Here is a 25,503-nt window from a genome sequence, read left to right as displayed (position 1 = left end):
CCGATTCTTGAATGAAATTTTCTCTCTGCAGCTATGTGCGCTGATGTGGAACTTACTGGCAGGTTAAAACTGTGTACGGGACCGAGACTCGAATTCGGGACCTTTACCTTTCGCGGGAAAGTTCTCTACCAACTGAGTTCTCCAAGCACGACTCCAGATTCCTCCTCACTTCCTTACTTCCGCCAATACCTCGTCTCCTACCTTCCAACCTCGACAGACGCTCTCCTGCAAACCTTGCAGGACCAGCACTCCTGAGAGAAAGGACATTGCGGAGACATTGCTTAGCGACAGCCTGGAGGTTGTTCCCAGAGTGAAATTTTCACTCTGCAGCGGGAAATGCACTGATACGAAACTCCGAGGCAGCTTGCGTAGATCAATAGGTAGAGAATTCAGCCGCGAAAGGTTCAAATAGTTCAGATGGCTCTGAGCACTATGGGACTTAACATCTGATTCGAAACACGTTAGGAGTCGACGTTACAGTGAGGATCCTACTGGTGATCTGACTGGGGTGAGCCAAAGTGAGTCCTAATACAAATATACGTTGCTGTGGTAGTCATTTAATTTTGAAACTTCTATGAAATAGCAACCGTGTACGGACTCAAACCCAGAACAACAATTTTCGATGGCAAAGCTCTTACTAAGTTGCCAGACCTGTGCTCACACCTTTAACACGGCCACTATCTCTCTCCTGCTTTCAGCAGGTGTGACGACACGTGATGAGTCGTTCCTGGATGGCGTAGTGGATAAGACGATCGTGCGTAATATGCAAAGTTTCCGGGTTCGAGATCCAGTCGAGCACGCTGCCAGGGAACTTCAGAACACGGCATTCTCCTTTGCAGAGTGAAAAAAATATTTCCATTAAAATTTCCTTTATATTTAGTCCAGTTATAATTAAACTTCCGCCTCTTCGACCAGTGTAAACGGAAAACTACACTGGTGTCCAAAATTAAAACGACAAACTGCTGTTTCCCTGTCCTGTGTCTAATTCATGATATAATCATGCAAACTGTCAACAGATTTCGTTACGATCTTGTACAGCACGGAAGATGGCATTCCGATTAACTGACAATTGCACTAACAACAACGTCAGGGCACCTACCAAGCGTGTTAGTCCCACATTCCCACATCCAAAATCGCTGTGTACACAGTCACAGACGATGCGGTATGGCACAGAGAAAACGCCAACACACCCTCTGCTGCGGAGGGCCATAGGAAGAATGGAAGGAGGAGAGTCGGAAACTAATGTTGCCCGATGGCTTAATGTGAATCGTTCTGTTATTTTTCGGATTAGTCGACAGTTTATAGAGACTGAAACTATCCTGGAGACCAGGACAGGGCCGACCATGTTCGATATCAAAACGAGTGGACCGTTATTTTTCTGCAAGAGCACGACGGTACCACCTCACTACTGCACTGCAGTTGGCATCTGAACTTGCACCATCCCCTGGACGTGTTTTATAGAGGGAAACGATGTACAGAACGCTTGAGTAAAGTGGCCTTTATTCTTCCAGAGGTGCTGTCTTTTTACCTCTGGCGTGTCTTCACAGAAGGGACCCTCTTGAGTGGAGTTGTCAAGATGACACCCGGATGGTCGAACAGTGGGCCAATGTTCTCTTCACAGACGAGTCCCGACTTAGTCTGGCGAGTTATTCTCGACGGATTCGCATCTGGAGGGCATGTGGAACACGATTTCTGGACCAAAAATTGTGGAAAGAGACCGATATCGAGGAGGATCTCTAATGGTGTGGGCAGGGATTACGTTGACCAGCAGAACACCTGTTCATGAAATTGTGTGGGTGAACTGGCAAGGCTTAACTTCTGTCAGGTACCTTGAGGAGATCCTGGGATCTCGTGCGCGGTTGTTGAGGTGCTGTGGGCCCAGACCTCGTACTGACGGACGATAATGATCGACATCATAGAATACGGGTGGTTGAGGTTTTTTTGGAAACGCAAGTATTGCAATCATGGCGTGGCCCACTCGCTCTTGCGATTTGAATCCCGTAGAGCGTGTCTGTGTTGCACTAGGGAGATGGGTTGCATCACGTCAGCATACACCAACCAGCCTCCCAGACTTGTGAGGAGCTCTGCAGAAATAATGGACGTCTCAAAATGATGTTGATGACATCATTCACAGGATGTCCCGTCGTTGTCAGACCTGTATTGGTGCCAGACCTCATACTGAACACATTGACCCGTTGCCAGAATGTGTGTGCACATCTGTTAAGTTGGAAAAAGACGAAGAATATTTTTATCTACCGTTATGCATGTTCAGGTTGAGTATGTTCTGTATTCTTTACATCGTTCCTACTTTACTGTCAGCTGTTAATACTGTTTTTTAACAAACTAAAAGATGGTTCAAATGGCTCTAAGCACTGTGTGACTTAAAATCTGAGATCATCACTCCCCTAGAACTTAGAACTATATAAACCTAACTAACCTAAGGACATCACACACATCCATGCCCGAGGCAGGATTCGAACCTGCGACCGTAGCAGTCGCGCGGTTCCGGACTAAAGCGATCAGAACCGCTCGGCCACAGCGGCCGGAAAAACTGAAAGAAAGCTTGCAAAATTTTCCGTTTGTTGCTTTACTTTTGAAAACCATTGTATTTACCATACGAGCACCCTGCTGTATAGGAATGATGTTCACACTGTGCTCGGCAGGATTTGCGCTGCCTCTAGGCGTTGTTACTGGTACGCCGACGTGGCGTTGAAACGCAAGCAAGCGTGTGTGTTGCAGTTGCAGGCAGTCAACGTCGATGTGGACAATGTGAGCAGGGCTTTACTAGTAAAGCTGTTTTATAAAAACTACAACAACAGTGCTGTTGCCCTTCGCGTGTATCCTCTTTCAATACCTGGAATTAAGGAACATGATTCGGAAGTTCGAAGTAACTGGCGATATGAGAATAGCTCCTGGGTTAGGATGACGGCCAATTGCAAAACAAATTGTTGAAGAAGTCACTGTTGCCATGGTTGCGAATGCTGGACGCAATTTGCGATTTTCATGCAATGCACGAGCTGTGTCACGACAACTGAGTATTCCATGGTCCAGTGTACCACCTGACATGTTTCGGGCAGCAGTAGAGTAATGTCTAGTGCAGTTCCAGGCTATCGTGGACACAGATGGTCGTCACACATAGCAATGAATGTAACCTGGAAGTAAACATGGTACCCAATTAACCATCCTCTCATCTGGAAATTAAAATGTGTTTCTTTCAGTGGTTTATTCGTTATTTATCTTGTGCGTGTCCTTGTAAATGGTTCCTATTATTATCCATTTCTCATGTGGGCTCTCTCAAGTAGCGAAAGTTTAATTGTAGCCACCCTGCACAACATAAATATACCAATAGTATACACTTGTCGAGGATTCCTTGATAACGTTTAAAACTGTTTCAAAAAGTATAGCGTCGCTGCAGATGTAGTCGTCCCAACCAGTAGCCAATAATGAATTGACGTAGTTTCAAATATTATCGTCGTATGATTAGGTCACGATGAAGTCATCGATGCACCGATTGATCAAATAGTTAGTATAAATTTGAAAACTTAATAAACCACGGAATAATGTAGAAAGAGAGGTAAACATTGACACATATGCTTAGAATGACATGGTGTTTTATTAGAACAAAAATAAACACCTCATATTGCTAGACGAGTGAAAGATCTCCTGCGCGCGTCGCTTGGTGATGATAGTGTGCTCAGCCGCCACTTTCGTCATGCTTGCCCTCCTAGGTCCCCAGACCTCAGTCCGTGCTATTATTGGCTTTAGGGCTACCTGAAGTCGTAAGTGTATCGTGATCGACAGACATCTCTAGGGATGCCGAAAGACAACATCCGACGCCAATGCCTCATCATAACTCCGGACTTGCTTTACAGTGCTCTTCACAACATTATTCCTCGACTACAGCTATTGTTGAGGAAGGATGGTGGAGACTGAGCATTTCCCGTAAAGAGCAGCATCTTTCCTTTGTCTTACTTTGTTATGCTAATTATTGCTATTCTGATCAGATGAAGCGCCCTCTGTCGGACAGTTTTTGAACGTTTGTATTTTTTTGGTTCTAATAAAACCCCATATCATTCCAAGCACGTGTGTCGAATTGTACCTATCTATTTGCATTATTCCGTGATTTATTCAGTTTTCAAATTTATACTTGGCCCCCATGAACCATGGCCCTTGCCGTTGGTGGGAAGCCTTGCGTGCCTCAACGACACAGATAGCTGTACCGTAGGTGCAACCACAACGGAGGGGTATCTGTTGAGAGGCCAGACAATCGTGTGGTTCCTGAAGAGGGGAAGCAGCCTTTTCAGTAGTTGCAGGGGTAATAGTTTGGATGATTGACTGATCTGGCCTTGTAACATTAACCAAAACGGCCTTGCTGTTGTGGTACTGGCTGAAAGCAAGGTGAAACTACAGCCGTAATTTTTCCCGAGGGCATGCAGCTATACTGCATGATTAAATGATGATGGAATCCTCTTGGGTAAAATATTCCGGAGGTAAAATAGTCCTCCATTCGGATCTCCCGGTGGGGACTACTCAAGAGGACGTCGTTATCAGGAGAAAGAAAACTGGCGTTCTACGGATCGGACCGTGGAATGTCAGATCCCTTTATCGGGCAGGTAGATTATAAAATTTAAAAAAAGAAATGGATAGGTTAAAGTTAGATATAGTGGGAATTAGTGAAGTTCGGTGGCAGGAGGGACAAGACTTTTGGTCAGGTGAATACAGGGTTATAAATACAAAATCAAATAGGGGTAATGCAGGAGTAGCTTTAATAGTGAATAGGAGTGCGGGTAAGCTACTAAAAACAGCATAGTGAACGCATTATTGTGGCCAAGATAGACACGAAGCCCACGCCTACTACAATACTACAAGTTTATATGCCAACTAGCTCTGCAGATGATGAAGAAATTGATGAAATGTATGGTGAGATAAAAGAAATTATTCAGGTAGTGAAGGGAGACGAAAATTTAATAGTCATGGGTGACTGGAGTTCGGCGGTAGGAAAAGGAAGAGAAGGAAACGTAGTAGGCGAATATGTAATGGGGCTAAGAAATGAAAGAGGAAGGCGCCTGGTAGAATTTTGCACAGAGCATAACTTAATCATAGCTAACACTTGGTTCTAGAATCATGAAAGAAGGTTGTATACATGGAAGAACCCTGTAAACACTAGAAGGTTTCTGATAGATTATATAATGTTAAGACAGAGATTTAGGAACTAGGTTTTAAATTGTAAGATATTTCCAGGGGCAGATGTGGACTCTGACCATAATCTATTGGTTATGAACTGTAGATAAAACTGAAGAAACTGCAAAAAGGTGGGAGTTTATGGAGATGGGACCAGTATAAACTGAAAGAACCAGAGGTTGTACAGAGTTTCAGGGAGAGCATAAGGGAACAATTGACAGGAATGGGGGAAAGAAATACAGTAGAAGAAGAATGGGTAGCTCTGAGGGATGAAGTAGTGAAGGCAGCAGAGGATCAAGTAGGTAAAAAGACGAGGGCTGGTAGAAATCCTTGGGTAACAGAAGAAATATTGAATTTAATTGATGAAAGGAGAAAATATAAAAACGCAGTAAATGAGGCAGGCAAAAAGGAATACAAACGCCTCAAAAATGAGATCGACAGGAAGTGCTAAATGGCTAAGCAGGGATGGCTAGAGGACAAATGTAAGGATGTAGAAGCTCATCTCACTAGGGGTAAGATAGATACTGCCAGAGGAAAATTAAAGAGACCTTTGGAGAAAAGAGAACTACTTGCATGAATATCAAGAGCTCAGATGGAAACCCAGTTCTAAGAAAAGAAGGAAAAGCAGAAAGGTGGAAGGAGTATATAGAGGGTCTATACAGGGGCGATGTTCTTGGGGACAATATTATGGAAATGGAAGAGGATGTAGATGAAAATGAAATAGGAGGTATGATACTGCGTCAAGAGTTTGACAGAGCACTGAAAGACCTAAGTCGAAACGAGGCCCAGGGCGTAGACAACATTCCATTAGAACCACTGACAGCCTTGGGAGAGCCAGTCCTGACAAAACTCTATCATTTGGTGAACAAGATGTATGAAACAGGCAAAATTCCCTCAGTCTTCAAGAAGAATATAATAATTATAATCCCAAAGAAAGCAGGTGTTGGGCGGCCTCAGTGGCCGAGCGGTTCTAGGCGTTTCTGTCCGGAACCGCGTGACTGCTACGGTCGCAAGTTCGAATCTTGCCTCGGGCATGGATGTGTGTGATGCCTTAGATTAGTTAGGTATAACTAGTTCTAGGGGACTGATGACCACAGATGTTAAGTCCCATAGTGCTCAGAGCCATTGAGCCAAAGCCGGTGTTGACAGATGTGAAAATTACCGAACTATCAGTTTAATCAGTCACAGCTGCAAAATACTAACGCGAATTCTTTACAGACGAATGGAAAAACTGGTAGAAACCAACCTCGGGGATGATCAGTTTGGTTTCCGTAGAAATGTTGGAACACATGAGGCAATACTGACCCTACGACTTATCATAGAAGAAAGATTAATGAAAGGAAAAACCTACGTTTCTAGCATTTATTAACTTAGAGAAAGTTTTGACTATGTTGACTGGAATGCTCTCTTTCATATTCTGAATCTGGCAGGGGTAAAATAAAGGGAGCGAAAGGCTATTTACAGTTTGTACAGAAACCAGATGGCAGTTATAAGAGTCGGGGGACATGATAGCGAAGCAGTGGTTGGGAAGGGAGTGAGGCAGGGTTGTAGCCTCTCCCCGATGCTATTCAATCTGTATATTGAGCAAGCAGTAAAAGAAACAAATGAAAATTTCGGAGTAGTTATTAAAATCCAGGGAGAAGAAATAAAAACTTTGAGGTTCGCTGATGAAATTGTAATTTTGTCAGAGACAGCAAAGGACTTGGAAGAGCAGTTGAACGGAATGGACAGTGCCCTGAAAGGAGGGTACAAGATGAACATCAGCAAAAGCAAAACAAGGATAATGGAAAGTAGTCGAATTAAGTCAGGTGAAGCTGCGGAAATTAGATTACGAAATGAGACACTTAAAGTAGTAAAGGAGTTTTCCTATTTGGGGAGCAAAATAACTGATGATGGTAGAAGTAGAGAGGATATAAAATGTAGACTGGCAATGACAAGGAAAGTGTTTCTGAAGAGGAGAAATTTGTTAACATCGCGTATTAATTTAAGTGTCAGGAAGTGGTTTCTGAAAGTATTTGTATGGAGTGTAGCCATGTATGGAAGTGAAACATGGGCAACAAAAACACTCCTGGAAATTGAAATAAGAACACCGTGAATTCATTGTCCCAGGAAGGGGAAACTTTATTGACACATTCCTGGAGTCAGATACATCACATGGTCACACTGACAGAACCACAGGCACATAGACACAGGCAACAGAGCATGCACAATGTCGGCACTAGTACAGTGTATATGCACCTTTCGCAGCAATGCAGGCTGCTATTCTCCCATGGAGACGATCGTAGAGATGCTGGATGTAGTCCTGTGGAACGGCTTGCCATGCCATTTCCACCTGGCGCCTCAGTTGGACCAGCGTTCGTGCTGGACGTGCAGACCGCGTGAGACGACGCTTCATCCAGTCCCAAACATGCTCAATGGGGGACAGATCCGGAGATCTTGCTGGCCAGGGTAGTTGACTTACACCTTCTAGAGCACGTTGGGTGGCACGGGATACATGCGGACGTGCATTGTCCTGTTGGAACAGCAAGTTCCCTTGCCGGTCTAGGAATGGTAGAACGATGGGTTCGATGACGGTTTGGATGTACCGTGCGCTATTCAGTGTCCCCTCGTCGATCACCAGTGGTGTACGGCCAGTGTAGGAGATCGCTCCCCACACCATGATGCCGCGTGTTGGCCCTGTGTGCCTCGATCGTATGCAGTCCTGATTGTGGCACTCACCTGCACGGCGCCAAACACGCATACGACCATCATTGGCACCAAGGCAGAAGCGACTCTCATCGCTGAAGACGACACGTCTCCATTCGTCCCTCCATTCACGCATGTCGCGACACCACTGGAGGCGGGCTGCACGATGTTGGGGCGTGAGCGGAAGACGGCCTAACGGTGTGCGGGACCGTAGCCCAGCTTCATGGAGACGGTTGCGAATGGTCCTCGCCGATACCCCAGGAGCAACAGTGTCCCTAATTTGCTGGGAAGTGGCGGTGCGGTCCCCTACGGCACTGCGTAGGATCCTACGGTCTTGGCGTGCATCCGTGCGTCGCTGTGGTCCGGTCCCAAGTCGACGGGCACGTGCACCTTCCGCCGACCACTGGCGACAACATCGATGTACTGTGGAGACCTCACGCCCCACGTGTTGAGAAATTCGGCGGTACGTCCACCTGGCCTCCCGCATGCCCACTATACGCTCTCGCTCAAAGTCCGTCAACTGCACATACGGTTCACGTCCACGCTGTCGCGGCATGCTACCAGTGTTAAAGACTGCGATGGAGCTCCGTATGCCACGGCAAACTGGCTGACACTGACGGCGGCGGTGCACAAATGCTGCGCAGCTAGCGCCATTCGACGGCTAACACCGCGGTTCCTGGTGTGTCCGCTGTGCCGTGCGTGTGATCATTGCTTGTACAGCCCTCTCGCAGTGTCCGGAGCAAGTATGGTGGGTCTGACACACCGGTGTCAATGTGTTCTTTTTTCCATTTCCAGGAGTGTAGTTTCGACAAGAAGAGAATAGAAGCTTTCGAAATGTGGTGCTACAGAAGAATGCTTAAGATTAGATGGGTAGATCTCATAACTAATCAGGAGGTATTGAATAGAATTGGGGAGAAGAGGAGTTTGTGGCACAACTTGACTAGAAGAAGGGATTGGTTGTTAGGACATGTTCTGAGGGATCAAGGGATCACCAACTTAGTACTGGAGGGCAGCGTGGAGGGTAAAAATCGCAGAGGGAGAACAAGAGATGAATACACTAAGCAGAGTCAGAAGGATGTAGGTACTGAGAGATGAAGATGCTTGCGCAGGATAGAGTAGCATGGAGAGCTGCTTAAAACCAGTCTCAGGGCTGAAGACCACAACAACAACAACTGGCTTTTTGATCAACCGTTATTTTGTAAATGTAATTTAGCCATTAAAGAATATACATGAGCATTTCATTAAAATGCACGTAAGTTCTAAAGGTTTGAGAACACCCTGTATGCTATCCAGCAGGTGATGAATTGTTGTGGTGAGAAAAGTGGGACTTTAGCCACGGCAAGAAAATTCACTGTGGCCTTTTAGTTCCCGCTGCGGTCTGTTTATTTAGCATTGTCAAATAGTATATCACAAATTCTAAATTGCTTTTGACTGCTAAAAAGAAAGAAATACTTCTGCTCACGTTAGAGCCGTTTCTCATCTGGAGGAAGTGACGCTCCCACGGGGAAGCACTCGCGACCGGGTCCCACTCTTTTTGCCCGGTCCTGCGGCGAGACGCGGTCCTCTCCAGGAGATCAGCTGCATTTCAATGGGGGCGCGCGGGCGTGGTGGCGGACGTGTCGGGGCGCGGACCGTGACAAACGACCTCTTGACCGCTGGCCGGCCCTCTCAGGGGGCGCTGGAGCACCGGGGGTCGCGACGAGTCGAGGCGCGGAGACGGACGGCCCGCGGAGACCGCCCACCCCGTCCGCAGCGACACGCGGCGGCCGCCGCGCGAAACACTCGCTGTCCCATTGTCGCGTCCCACTGCCGGGGGAGGCGCGGCGCCCGGAAACAACTGCCTGCCGACCCACTTCCTCCAGAGCTCCGCCCCGCAGCACGCCGCTCTTGCTCGGTCAATCTTGTTCTCTCTGTGTGGCTCTAACTTCAGCCAGAGGCGAGGCAGCTCTCTGTAAATCTTCACTCGTACACGCTGCGCACCAGAGTTTCACACTGCTCTTGCTTCTCTGGCAACTTTTCAGCCCCCTTATTTGTACGATACTTCGCACTTTTCTCTCGGATATGCTGTTGTTTTCCACTCTTCCAGATAGCGTTTATCCATTTTTACGGTGTCCGCTGATCTCGTGATTTCATAATTTTGTAGTATCCGGCTCAAAGGGGGAACCAGCTGGGAATCGTGTGTTGTACCATTATCGAAAATTATGTATTTGTGATATTTTCAGAGGCTTACGACATTTGCCTAAACGATAGTGGAAAACCACACAAAGCCAACTCTCATGGTGAACAGTCTACCAGACCAATGACAATTCTCTGTCCGATTCGATCTGGGTCTGAAAGCTAATGTGTTGCGAACGGCTCTTATTCATCCCCAGGCTCAATCACAGTTTTAAAAATATTGTCGGCCCCTCCGGTCCTGTCCAAATGTTGACCAGAGGCCGGCCCTGTGACCGAGAGGTTCTAGGCGCTTCAGTCCGGAACCGCACACCTACTACGGTCGCAGGTTCGAAATCTGACTCGGGCATGGGTGTGTGTGATGTCCTTAGGCTAGTTAGGTTTAAGTAGTTCTAAGCCTAGGGGACTGATGACCTCAGATGTTGTCCCATAGCGTTCAGAGCCATTTGAACCATTTTGTTGACCACAGCAGCGCACAAACAACGAAATAAAAAGAAAAGAAACTGTTTTGGGGAACTGATTCGATATACGGATATTACCCGCAAGACTCGACATGATTCAATGATAAGCCGGCCGCTATGGCCGACCGGTTCTAGGCGCTTCAGTCCGGAACCACGCGACTGCTACGGTCGCAGGTTCGAATCTGCCTCGGGCGTGGATGTGTGTGATGTCCTTACGTTAGTTGGGTTTAAGTAGTTCTAAGTTCTGGGGGACTAATGACCTCAGATGTTAAGTCACATAGTGCTCAGGGCCATTAGAACAATTTTTTTGATTTAATGATAAGTGGTTTGATATGATTATAGTAGATGACGTATTTGACTGTATCACAGTGCGTCAACTCATTTATCGGTGCATGCGTTTGGCGAATTTCAAACTGATACGTTAGATATCGGCCATGTAACCGCTCGAATTCTACTTCTCCTTCTGATATTTCGATCGCATAACTTTTTTTTTTTTTTTTTGGTCATCAGTCTACTGAATGGTTTGACACTGCCCGCCACGAATTCCTTTCCTGTGCTAACCTCTTCATCTAAGAGTAGCACTTGCAACCTACGTCCTCAATTATTTGCTTGACGTATTCCAATCTCTGTCTTCCTCTACAATTTTTGCCCTCTACAGCTCCCTCTAGTACCATGGAAGTCATTCCCTCATGTCTTAGCAGATGTCCTATCATCTTGTCTCTTCTCCTTATCAGTGATTTCCACATATTCCTTTCCTCTCCGATTCTGCGTAGAACCTCCTCATTCCTTACCTTATCAGTGCACCTAATTTTCAACATTCGTCTATAGCACCACATCTCAAACGCTTCGATTCTTTTCTGTTCCGGTTTTCCCACAGTCCATGTTTCACTACCATACAATGCTGTACTCCAGACGTACATCCTCAGAAATTTCTTCCTCAAATTTAGGTCGGTATTTGATATTAGTAGACTTCTCTTGGCCAGAAATGTCTTTTTTGCCATAGCGAGTCTGCTTTTGATGTCCTCCTTGCTCCGACCGTCATTGGTTATTTTACTGCCTAGGTAGCAGAATTCCTTAACTTCATTGACTTCGTGACCATCAATCCTGATGTGAAGTTTCTCGCTGTTCTCATTTCTACTACTTCTCATTACCTTTGTCTTTCTCCGATTTACTCTCACACCATATTGTGTACTCATTAGACTGTTCATTCCGTTCAGCAGATTATTTAATTCTTCTTCACTTTCACTCAGGATAGCAATGTCATCAGGGAATCGTATCATTGATATCCTATCACCTTGTATTTTAATTCCACTCCTCAACCTTTCTTTTATTCCCATCATTGCTTCATCGATGTACAGATTGAAGAGTAGGGGCGAAAGGCTACAGCCTTGTCTTACACCCTTCTTAATACGAGCACATCGTTCTTGATCGTCCAGTCTTATTATTCCCTCTTGGTTGTTGTACATATTGTAAATGACCCGTCTCTCCCTATAGCTTAGACCTATTTTTTTCAGAATCTCGAACAGCTTGCACCATTTTATACTGTCGAACGCTTTTTCCAGGTCGACAAATCCTATGAAAGTGTCTTGATTTTTCTTTAGCCTTGCTTCCATTATTAGCCGTAACGTCAGAATTGCCTCTCTCGTCCCTTTACTTTTCCTAAAGCCAAACTGATCGTCACCTAGCGCATTCTCAATTTTCTTTTCCATTCTTCTGTATATTATTCTTGTAAGCAGCTTCGATGCATGAGCTGTTAAGCTGATTGTGCGATAATTCTCGCACTTATCAGCTCTGGGCGTCTTCGGAATTGTGTGGATGATGCTTCACCGAAAGTCAGATGGTATATCGCCTTCTCAAATATTCTACACACCAACGTGAATAGTAGTTTTGTTGCCATTTCCCCCAATGATTTTAGAAATTCTGATGGAATGTTATCTATCCCTTCTGCCTTATTTGACCGTAAGTCCTCCAAAGCTCTTTTAAATTCCGATTCTAATACTGGATCCCCTATCTCTTCTAAATCGACTCCTGTTTCTTCTTCTATCTCATCAGACAAATCTTCACCCTCATAGAGGCTTTCAATGTATCCTTTCCACCTATCAGCTCTCTCCTCTGCATTTAACAGTGGAATTCCCGTTGCACTCTTAATGTTACCACCGTTGCTTTTAATGTCAAGAAAGGTTGTTTTGACTTTCCTGTATGCTGAGTCTGTCCTTCCGACAATCATATCTTTTTCGAGGTCTTCACATTTTTCCTGCAGCCATTCCGTCTTAGCTTCCCTGCACTTCCTATTTATTTCATTCCTCAGCGACTTGTATTTCTGTATTCCTGATTTTCCTGGAACATGTTTGTACTTCCTCCTTTCATCAATCAACTGAAGTATTTCTTCTTTTACCCATGGTTTCTTCGCAGCTACCTTCTTTGTACCTATGTTTTCCTTCCCAACTTCTGTGGTGGCCCTTTTTAGCGATGTCCACTCCTCTTCAACTGTACTGCCTACTGCGCTATTCCTTATTGCTATATCTATAGCATTCATTCCTTAGTACTTCGTATCCCACTTCTTTGCGTATTGATTCTTCCTGACTAATGTCTTGAACTTCAGCCTACTCTTCATCACTACTATATTGTGATCTGAGTCTATATCTGCTCCTGGGTACGCATTACAATCCAGTATCTGATTTCGGAATCTCTGCCTGACCATGATGTAATCTAATTGAAATCTTCCCGTATCTCCCGGTCTTTTCCAAGTATACCTCCTCCTCTTGTGATTCTTGAACAGGGTATTCGCTATTACTAGCTGAAACTTGTTACAGAACTCAATTAGTCTTTCTCCTCTTTCATTCCTTGTCCCAAGCCCATATTCTCCTGTAAACTTTTCTTCTACTCCTTCCCCTACAACTGCATTCCAGTCGCCCATGACTATTAGATTTTCGTCCCCTTTACATACTGCATTACCCTTTCAATATCCTCATACACTTTCTCTATCTGTTCATCTTCAGCTTGCGACGTCTGCATGTATACCTGAACTATCGTTGTCGGTGTTGGTCTGCTGTCGATTCTGATTAGAACAACCCGGTCACTGAACTGTTCACAGTAACACACCCTCTGCCCTACCTTCCTATTCATAACGAATCCTGCACCTGTTATACCATTTTCTGCTGCTGTTGATATTACCTGACACTCGTCTGACCAGAAATCCTTGTCTTCCTTCCACTTCACTTCACTTAATATATCTGGATTTAGCCTTTGCATTTCCCTTTTCAGATTTTCTAGTTTTCCTACCACGTTCAAGCTTCTGACATTCCACGCCCCGACTCGTAGACCGTTATCCTTTCGTAGATTATTCAATCTTTTTCTCATGGTAACCTCCCCCTTGGCAGTCCCCTCCCGGAGATCCGAATGTGGGACTATTCCGGAATCTTTGCCAATGGAGAGATCATCATGACACTTCTTCAATTACAGGCCACATGTTCTCTGGATACACGTTACGTGTCTTTAATGCAGTGGTTTCCATTGCCTTCTCCATCCTCATGTCGTTGATCATTGCTGATTCTTCCGCCTTTAGGGGCAATTTCCCACCCCTAGGACAAGAGAGTGCCCTGAACCTCTATCCGCTCCTCCGCCCTCTTTGACAAGGCCGTTGGCAGAATGAGGCTGACTTCTTATGCCGGAAGTCTTCGGCCGCCAATGCGGATTATTTATCAAAATTTGGGCAGTGCCGGGGATCGAACCTGGGACCGAAGACGTTTTGATTATGGATCAAAGACACTACCCCTAGACTACTATATTCCTAATAAGACGAAAGTATCAGGACAAGAGAAGGAGTTTCAGCGATTGCACACTCAAAATCTGTTGGATCAATCAATTTGCCGAAAAGACTTGAAAGAATTTAAAACTGCGCCGGTGAATGGTGCAAACAGCCACAAATATAATTAAAAATGTGTTATTTCAGTGTCAGAACCGGTTTAGGGGTTACCATTCCCATCTTCAGATGGTTAATATTTTCAGTTAACGGACGTTTTGACAAACATTGTGTCGTTTCTCCCTTCACTGCATACGAATATTTGGATATTGCAGTCATTTAATATTTTAATTCATTTATAAAAACACCCTAAAATGCTTGAATTTGTTCACAGATGATACGAAATGGTGCTGACCGTATCATCTACGTCACTGAAAATATTACTTGTTGTTGATGGACATGGTTGACTGAAACCGGTTATGGGACTGCAGTATTTACTGCTGGGTGCGTCATTCATCATATCATTAACCGCCACGCAGTTCACAAGATCCAAAATTGATAAAATAACATTGAACTTAAAATTCTCCCACTTTTTACTATACAAATCATGTGTCCTTCGACTTGGTTGATGTTCTCTCGATCTTTTCATTTCTACGTAACTGCTGCATCCGAGATCCGCTATAGTATACTTAGGATATTCTAGTCTTGGTCTGGCCCTATTATTTTGCTCTTCTACTGCTCTTTCCGGTCTCGAGGTCTAGTAGCAGATGGCCCAATAGCCTGAGCCTTCTTCTACTCCATGAAGTTCTTTCCTCACCAGCATACTCAGTTTAACTTTTCTTGTTATTGTATTTTATGGTTCAAATGGCTCTGAGCACTATGGGACTCAACTGCTGAGGTCATTAGTCCCCTAGAACTTAGAACTAGTTAAACCTAACTAACCTAAGGACATCACAAACATCCATGCCCGAGGCAGGATTCGAACCTGCGACCGCAGCGGTCTTGCGGCTCCAGACTGCAGCGCCTTTAACCGCACGACCACTTCGGCCGGCCTATTGTATTTTATCTATTCACGTAGCATCTAACTTTCGTTGTTATCTCCACACTTCAATTGCCTCCCATTTCTTCATTTCTGGATTTCCAGTGATGCAGTTTTCATTTCCATACGGTACTGTCCTCCAGACGCACATTTTCAGGAATTTCATTTTCGTATCAATGAACGCAATTGAACTGCCTCATAAAATTCAGTCAGAGGGCCGTTGCCAAGGAAATTGAAAAATCATTAAAACGTGCAATTCTCACAATAAACAGGCTGCTTTCAGAACCCTGGTTTGATCTGTTCTTGTCCATCGTTCTTTCTTCTGGAACTCACACCATGTTGCATTAATGGCACAGACAGAAAAGTGTCAATGAAGAGCTGCTCGTAATATACTGGCCGGGAGACGCGAAACAGATTTGGGACCCATAGTTGGTTGGCATAAGAGCCACCAGGATCCTTTTGGAACATGAGACACAAAAATACGCCATAGGAAGCGCTTTAGCTTCTATTGTAAGTCTCTATGGGGCCGACGAGAAGTAGACCGCACGTGTGTTGTTGGGCTGCAATGAATGCAGAAATTTTCAGAACAAAAGTTTCCCAAAGGCTGATCAGATAAAAAGACACGTCCAACACGTGTGTGTATCGGAAAGAATGAAACTTTCTGTAACGAAGGAATGCTTTCGAAAATTGACTCTCTTCTCAAACTCGTGTGGCTGTTGACGACCAGAAATGTTATATGGAAATAGCTGTAAAGCAACTTCGTTGGCGAGAAAATTAACCTGGTTTGGCTCTTCTGATGTGTGTGTCTATCGAAAACTTTTTCCAAGTCTATGAAGAGTGTGCCACTATTGCCATAGTGTGACATTTCACTATTGGACTTTCAAGACTTCGATGCCAGCATTCATAAGATACTTTTTGGTACATCTCAGGGGCCGCTGAAGTCTTTGTTAGTGATCGATATGACATTCAGTTTGAGACACAGCCGCTAACACTCAAGGTCTGTAGCAATCCGGCGCGTAAACGAAAAGTGACAGTCTGTTCATCACACACCCAGTGTCTGACACGATATCTGCTGGGACCCGAACCCAGCAAGTCTCGAACCCAGCATGTAGTGCACCCGCCTCTAGCAAAAGATCATAACGATATGTCTAAGTGATCGCGGGGGGCAAGTACTGTACTGGCTGCTAATGTTTGTAACTCTAACTGGATGTATAGAAATTGTCCTGTACATCTGACATATGTAAAATCGTTACCATCCAAAACAATGATCAAAGAATACGTTATCTGCGAAACTAAATCAGTTTATTATATAAAATTCAAGCGAAATTGATTAACAATCATTAAGAATGATAAATGAATGCCTTGCGATCTTGAATGCGTGTCAATGAGCACATATTTGGACAGTCAACTATATTCATTAAGTCGTACTGTGACTGCTGAATGATTAGTGTTAACAGAAAGCATTTTAGAAGGGTAAGCAACTGCTTTTGCGGCTGGAGTCCGGAGCTTATTGAATCTTTAACTGCAAACAATTCTTCAGTAGGAAGACTGAAAATACTAAATCTCGGTAAAAATTACTCCACTTTCCCTACAGTTCGTCTCCCTGCTGCGGCTCGATCTCACCATATTAATCTGCAGGTTGTGGCTAAACTGGCTCCAAAATCATTCGCTGGCTCTGTACCAAAAGTCTGTCTGCAATAGAACTCTTCTAAGACGTTGCAGATTCACCGGCCATTTTTTCTGGCATGCAGGAGAGAGGGTGGGGTAAGGCACTCAGCTGTGTACACCATCTCAATATACAGAGCGTATAGAAAAGAAGCATACGATTTGGCACGTCTATGTTTCTGAAACTAATGAACATATACAATTAGTTTTGTTTTTTGATGAACAGGAAACCCAAAAAAAATTTTTTTCATACCTTTTCATAGGTGTTAGACGTGTCCCCGTTGAGATGCACGGCAGATGTTAATGGAGTATTCAAATTGTTCCCACACTGCAGCGAGAATGTCTTCTGTTACAGCTTTAACAACTGCTGTTATGCGGTGTCTCAGTGCATTCATATTTGTTGGTAAAGGGGGCACATAAACAGAGTCTTTTGTAATCTCCCACAAGAAATAATCACATACAGTCAGGTCCGGTGACCCCCGAGGCCAGGCTAAATCATATAGTCCAGTGCGACCGATCTATCGTTCAGTAATCCTTTGAATTAAAAATTCACGCACTTCCAGATGCCATTGTGACGGTGGCTTACCATGTTGGCAAATGAAGTCGGTTGAATCGGTCTCTAACTGTGGAGAAGAAAAGTTCTCAAGCATATCGAGGTATGTGCTTCCTGTAACAGTGTTCTCGGCAAAGAAAAATGGACCATACACTTTTTCTTGTGAAACTGTACAAAACACATTAATTTGGGAGAGTCCCTCTCATGTTGTACAAATTCATGTGGTTGTTGCGTGCCCCATATTCTCGCATTATGACGGTGCACCTTCCCATTTATTCCCATTTAAATGGAATGTTGCCTCGTCATTAAACATTAAGCGTGGAAGAAAACTGTCATCCTCCATCCTACCAAGAACAAAATTACAGAACTCTACACGTTGTTGTTTGTCACCTTCAGGAAGAACTTGCGTTAGCTGAATTTTGTATGGTTTAATGTGTAAACGTCGCCGCAACACACGCCAGACGGACATTGGAGGCGCGCTGGGATGTCGATCTCCATGTCGAACGGATTTCTGCGGACTCCTTGTGAAGCTATGGCAGATGCGTTCAACGTCTGTGTGAGACACTCGGGGACGGCCCGCCGATTTGCCTTTACACAAACAACCTATTTCTCGGAATTGTTCATGCCATCGTCTAATGCTCTGTGCTACAGGAGGACCTACACCATTCCTTGTACGAAAGTCACATTGAACAGTTGTTATTGATCCGCACTGCACAAAACGTACGACACAAAACGCTTTCTGCTGTCCCGACACAATTTTTACAAGAACTAAAGTGGGCGCACACTGCTGCTACCTAGCGGGAATCGTGTCTCAGTGCATTCATATTTGTTGGTAAGGGGGGCACATAAACAGAGTCTTTTGTAATCTCCCACAAGAAATAATTGGTCTTTACAACAGAACTCTGTTCACACACATATCTCAAATTACATAATAGTTACGATTTTTAAAAAAATCATATGATTCTTTTTGATGCACTCTGTGTATATATTCGCATGTCTAGAGTCCAGTTAATGGGGGACCTAATTCATCCCTCTTCCAAAAGATGGCTAAAATGGCTCTGAGCACTATGGGACTTAACATCTGTGGTCATCAGTCCCCTAGAACTTAGAACTACTTAAACCTAACTAACCTAAGGACATCTCACACATCCATGCCCGAGGCAGGATTCGAACCTGCGACCGGAGCGGTCACGCGGTTTCAGTCTGAAGCGCCTTTAACCGCACGGCCACACCTGCCGGCCTTCCAAAAGATATTTTGCCGCTAAAAGGGCATGTGTTAATGTCCGGACACTAGATAAGAAGAATATTTATTATCTTGCATTTTCTCTGCTAGACAGCGATAGAAATTAGTGTGTTCACCCTGAGTGTATAACCTAATACGAAACCCTTGACATCTGCGGGCGTTACAATTTCCGAGGCATCTCATTCCCATTAAAACATCAGAAATCAGAGAGGAAGAATGCTGACTTCATCACACACCTAGGATGTTGATAAGCCAGAATATGAAGAGCGATGAACACACAGTGGCGAACAAAGAAGTCAGGCATAAAGCAGTTGGATCCCTCTACTTTACAAAATTATCTGGTTAGCGCCCCATATGTGTAGATTGATTTTTATTTATTTGGAAGCAACACCACGTCTACTTCAAAAGTATGTGGCGTCTACTTACCTCCCTGATGTCAAAAAAATTCGGGGCTAGGTGTTTTTGCCATAGATGCCTCAACTCATTTACCACGAGTGATTATCTTGAAAGGCACATCCCTGGTTGCTTGAACCTTGATCCGGTACGTGTGGAAATGCCTACTGAGGATAAAGTTTAAGAATGCCCTCTACTAGGAACGTAACCACTTTGTTGTCTACTGACTTCAAGTGCCTCCTAGCACCTGTGGTGCCTTACGAAGGCAACCCCAATGTCCCGGATACTACCTTCATAGTACCATTAGTGGCATCTTATTGACTTGTATGCAACGAATTCGAATCACACATTGTGGTTAATCATGTGAAATGGTTGCTCACTAAGCTCGGAAAACCTGCGTGGGAAGTAAATGGGATTTATAGCAACGAAGTTCCCATGTTCAAGTCACAGGAGAATGATACCTCGTAAGAGCAGGCACTCGAATGTTGTACTCGTGGGTTGCCATCGGATGGAGAAGAGGGATCTCCGGGCAGAGAGCATTGTCATCTAGGGGGAAGTTCCGCAGCGCAGCTTACAACACGTGCTGCCAGAAGTTCCAACTGCCACGGCACATACCCGTCTTTCTTCACAACGGATAAGATTCCCACTTTATCATTCAGAACTTGGGTGATCTCGATTTGAAAGATGATTTTTATTGTCATTCCTGGTACGATTGAAAAGTACATTTCTTTTTTCGAGAGAATCACTCCAAGAATATTGCTCTGACCCCTGGATTTGCTTCGCTTTAACAAGCATATCTTCAGAAACTTCCAAAGATGCGAAGCTTATTCTTGTGACGAAGAATGGGGTCTTTCCATACGAAATACCTGTATTCGATGGAAGAACTCCACCGAACCACATTGCCCAACACAGCCGCTTTCTGCAGTACACTAACAGGCACTGCCATAACGGATGCAGTGTATGAACACACTGTGAATGTTTGGCGGGAGGCCTGATATAGGAGAACATGTTAAATCATGCGTGAGCACTGATGTACACCTGCTCGCGGAAATATTTGATAAGTTCGGGGAAGTGTGGCTGGGCACATTCTCTGCGGATCCTGTCTTCTATTTCAATGCACAGGCTCTCTTTTTGGGACGCAACGTTAAGGAAAACTCATGCCAGCATCAAACTATTGTCCGATGTTGACGACATTCTGCTCTTCTTCGAACACAGCATTCGTCAGGGACTTCGCCAGTGCCTGCACATGTACGTCAAGGCGAATAACAAATACACTCCAGGAAATTGAAATAAGAACACCGTGAATTCATTGTCCCAGGAAGGGGAAACTTTATTGACACATTCCGGGGGTCAGGTACATCACATGATCACACTGACAGAACAACAGGCACATAGACACAGGCAACAGAGCGTGCACAATGTCGGCACTAGTACAGTGTATATCCACCTTTCGCAGCAATGCAGGCTGCTATTCTCCCAAGGAGACGATCGTAGAGATGCTGGATGTAGTCCTGTGGAACGGCTTGCCATGCCATTTCCACCTGGCGCCTCAGTTGGACCAGCGTTCGTGCTGGACGTGCAGACCGCGTGAGACGAAGCTTCATCCAGTCCCAAACATGCTCAATGGGAGACAGATCCGGGGATCTTGCTGGCCAGGGTAGTTGACTTACACCTTCTAGAGCACGTTGGGTAGCACGGGATACATGCGGACGTGCATTGTCCTGTTGGAACAGCAAGTTCCCTTGCCGGTCTAGGAATGCTAGAACGATGGGTTCGATGACGGTTTGGATGTACCGTGCACTATTCAGTGTCCCCTCGACGATCACCAGTGGTGTACGGCCAGTGTAGGAGATCGCTCCCCACACCATGATGCCGGGTGTTGGCCCTGTGTGCCTCGGTCGTATGCAGTCCTGATTGTGGCGCTCACCTGCACGGCGCCAAACACGCATACGACCATCATTGGCACCAAGGCAGAAGCGACTCTCATCGCTGAAGACGACACGTCTCCATTCGTCCCTCCATTCACGCCTGTCGCGACACCACTGGAGGCGGGCTGCACGATGTTGGGGCGTGAGCGGAAGACGGCCTAACGGTGTGCGGGACCGTAGCCCAGCTTCATGGAGACGGTTGCGAATGGTCTTCGCCGATACCCCAGGAGCAACAGTGTCCCTAATTTGCTGGGAAGTGGCGGTGCGGTCCCCTACGGCACTGCGTAGGATCCTACGGTCTTGGCGTGCATCCGTGCGTCGCTGCGGTCCGGTCCCAGGTCGACGGGCACGTACACCTTCCGCCGACCACTGGCGACAACATCGATGTACTGTGGAGACCTCACGCCCCACGTGTTGAGCAATTCGGCGGTACGTCCACCCGGCCTCCCGCATGCCCACTATACGCCCTCGCTCAAAGTCCGTCAACTGCACATACGGTTCACGTCCACGCTGTCGCGGCATGCTACCAGTGTTAAAGACTGCGATGGAGCTCCGTATGCCACGGCAAACTGGCTAACACTGACGGCGGCGGTGCACAAATGCTGCGCAGCTAGCGCCATTCGACGGCCAACACCGCGGTTCCTGGTGTGTCCGCTGTGCCGTGCGTGTGATCATTGCTTGTACAGCCCTCTCGCAGTGTCCGGAGCAAGTATGGTGGGTCTGATACACCGGTGTCAATGTGTTCTTTTTTCAATTTCCAGGAGTGTAAATTAACAGGGAGGATTACAGATAACCTGACCAAGTTACGGCCTTTACCAGGATGTAAACAACTTCTATGGATACACCATGCAAATAAAATTTACCATTTGGAGAACTGAAGTGGATTCCCAAAGGGTAAACCGCCATACTGAAAGAGAAGATCAGTTATGTGACTGCAGATGCTAGTGTGAGACGTGTTCTGGGGGTAGAATGGACATGTCCCACCCATTTGATGACGAGCATAGCAGCTTGCCGCTATGTCCGGAGCGACGATTTCCAAAAAACGGCTCCATTCTGAAGCTTCTGACAATGCTGGGGAACAAGCATCATTGTGTTCTACACTACAGGAATCTTCAGCAGTGTCTGAGGTTGGGGATGGAACTTATTAGTAGCATTTGTGGCATCTCCTTCAGGCAGTGTTCATGGTTGAAGGAGTACATTGATAACATGGATCAGAAGTTTCTCGCAAGGTGTTATTTTGAAAAATATTTGTAAAAGTTAATGAACAACAAAATTTTCGGAGAAACCATGTAGATGATTAGAGAATACCGCAAAATTGAAGTAATTTAGCGGTGGGATGGGTGCTATAGTGCAAGAGATCACATCATCGGACCAGATTTCAATGTCATCGAGTAGAACAGAAATGATTTCTGGCGTTCCCCAAGGTATAGGCCCATTGCTGTTCCTTATCTATATAAACGATTCGGGAGACAATCTGAGCAGCCGTCTTCGGCTGTTTGCGTATGGCGCTGTCGTTCATCGACTAATGAAGTCATCAGAAGATCAAAACGAATTGCAAAACGATTTAGAAATGATATCTGAATGGTGCGAAAAGTGGCAGTTTACCCTAAATAACGGAAGTGTGAGGCCATCGACATGAGTGCTTAAAGGAACTCGATAAACTTCGGTTACACGATATATCAGTGTAATCTAAAAGCCGTAAATTCAACTAAATACCTAGGTGTGACAATTACGAACAACATAAACTGGAAGGAACACACAGAAAATGTTGTGGGGAATGCTCACCAAAGGCTGCGTTTCATTGGCAGCACACTTAGAAAATGTAACAGACCTACTAAGGAGACTGCCTACACAACGCTTGTCCGTCCTCTTTTAGAATACTGCTGCGCGGTGTGGGATCCTTACCAGATAGGACTGACTGAGTACATAGAAAACGTTGAAAGAAAGGCAGCACGTATTGTTTTATCGCGAAATATGTGAGAGAGTGTCATAGAAATGATACAGGATTTGGGCTGGACATCAATAAAAGAAAGGCGGTTTTCGTTGCGACGGAATCTTCTCTCTAAATTCCAGTCACCAACTTTCTTCTCCGAATGCGAAAATTTTTTGTTGACACCGACCTACATAGGGAGGAACGATCACCACGATAAAATAAGGGAAATCAGAGCTCGTAAGGAAAGATATAGGTGTTCATTCTTTCCGCACGCTATGGTGGTGGTGGTTAGTGTTTAACGTCCCGTCGACAAGGAGGTCATTAGAGACGGAGCGTAAGCTCTGGTTAGGGAAGGATTGGGAAGGAAATCGGCCGTGCCCTTTCAAAGGAACCATCCCGGCATTTGCCTGAAACGATTTAGGGAAATCACGGAAAACCTAAATCAGGATGGCCGGAGACGAGATTGAACGATCGTCCTCCCGAATGCGAGTCCAGTGTGCTAACCACTGCGCCACATCGCTCGGTACCGCGCGCTATACGAGATTGGAATAATAGAGAATTGTGAAGGTGCTTCGATGAACCCTCTGCCAGGCACTTAAATGTCATTTGCAGAGTATCCATGTAGATGTAGATATAAATGTAGAAACTGGTCACCATCATCAACGGGACTAGTCACTGTGGATATTGACGAGGTTCCATTGCAGTGCACGAAGCCTGTTTACATCGGTATGTGTGATCTACATCTGTCGAAATTCCACATGAATCGCTTTCACTGTGACTTTGCGAAGACAAACCGCCAATCCGAAGCTGCTTTATGTGGATACAGGGAGTTTTGGATGAAAGGCTGAGATACATGCCAAGTAATTAGGTACACTTGCGATTCATTTGACAGCTCTCGAAACGCTGGCGATAATCGTTTATGAATAACTCGTCAAAAAGAGGAAGCGAATGGGTCTCAACATGTGGAGTTTGTGGGGGCTCAGATCGAAAATGTAAGCATGGTGCATAGGTGCTGGAGCCAACCAGAGATGGGATAAGGGTCTGCTCCGAGCAGCCTTAAAGACTCTCACGACTGAAGGTTACAAGTGGTGCCAGCTCGAGGGCGTCGATGCTGCTCCACATATGATGCTATCGAGAAGCCATGGTGTAGATACTGCACTGCAGCTGAAAGCAGGGCTGCCCATTCATGACAAGAAATCATTAGTAATAAAGTGTACAGTAAATATCTTTCCCAAACCCTTTCACTTTAGAGTTAGTGTTTATTAAAAGCCTGAACCTCTAACAATGATGCATAGATCAGTGATGCATAGATCTTGGCTGAAGAGGACTACACAATTCAACTACTTTTAAAGGATAATAAGGGGGAGGAAGGAGAGCTTGAATCTTATTGGTCCAGAGTCTCCTGACTTTTCAATGTGCTCTCACTGGTCCAGGTGTCTCGCGCCAATTATAAGCAGTCTGTTTGCCTGAGGTGTGTGGGTAGGACCGCATGACTGATACCGCATTACATCATGACCTTGGACGTAACTCACACAATTTTATAAGGTATATGGGAGTTCCCCTGGAGGTGCTTCATCAATTCCTGGTGTTACCACAGGGAGAGGGGAGTGGGGAGTTCAAATTCTCTGAGCAGTATGGGATTTAACATCTGAGGTCATCAGTCTCCTAGAACTTAGAACTACTTAAACCTAACTAACATAACGACATCACACACATCCATGCCCGAGGCAGGATTCGAACCTGCGACCGTAGCAGTCACGCGGTTCCGGACTGAAGCGCCTAGAACCGCACGGCTACAACGGCCGGCGGAGTGGGGAGTGATCTCGAATATAATTGTGTAGTCTGACACCGGATGTGCAACCCGATATCTCCTTAACTTACGAGTGACCTTGAGATAATACCGTCATCTATCCCCTAAGCGACTTTGATGTTGATGTTGTCTTCAGTCGAAAAACTGGTTTGATGCAGTTCCTCATGCTACTCTATACTGTGTAAGCCTCTTCATCTATGAGTAACTACTGCAATCTACAACCTTACGGTTCAAATGGCTCTAAGCACTATGGGACTTAACATCTGAGGTCATCAGTCCCCTAGACTTACAACTACTTAAAACTAACTAACCTATGGACATCACATACATCTATGCCCGCGGCAGGATTCGAACCTGCGATCGCAGCAGTCGCGCGGTACCAGACTAAAGCGTTTAGAACTGCTCGGCCCCAGCGAATCTACAACTTTCTGAATCTCTTTGCTGTGTGTACGATTTTTAGTCCACCAGCCTCCCTCCAAGCGCTTCACTCCAGTACTAAATTGGCGATCAATTGATGTCTCAGGATGTGTCCTACCAACCAGTCCCTTCTTCTAATCAGGTTGTGGCACAAATTTCTTCTCTCCCCAATTCTATTCACTACCTTCTCATTAGTTAGGTGATCTACCTATCTAATCTTCAGCATTCTTCTTCACTACATTTCCAAAGCATCTATTCTCTTCTGGTTTAACCTTGTTATC

This window comes from Schistocerca cancellata, chromosome 5 (genome assembly GCF_023864275.1).
Source record: "Schistocerca cancellata isolate TAMUIC-IGC-003103 chromosome 5, iqSchCanc2.1, whole genome shotgun sequence".
In the NCBI taxonomy this organism is placed as follows: Eukaryota; Metazoa; Arthropoda; class Insecta; order Orthoptera; family Acrididae; genus Schistocerca; species Schistocerca cancellata.
Note: the sequence above shows the minus strand (reverse complement) of the source record.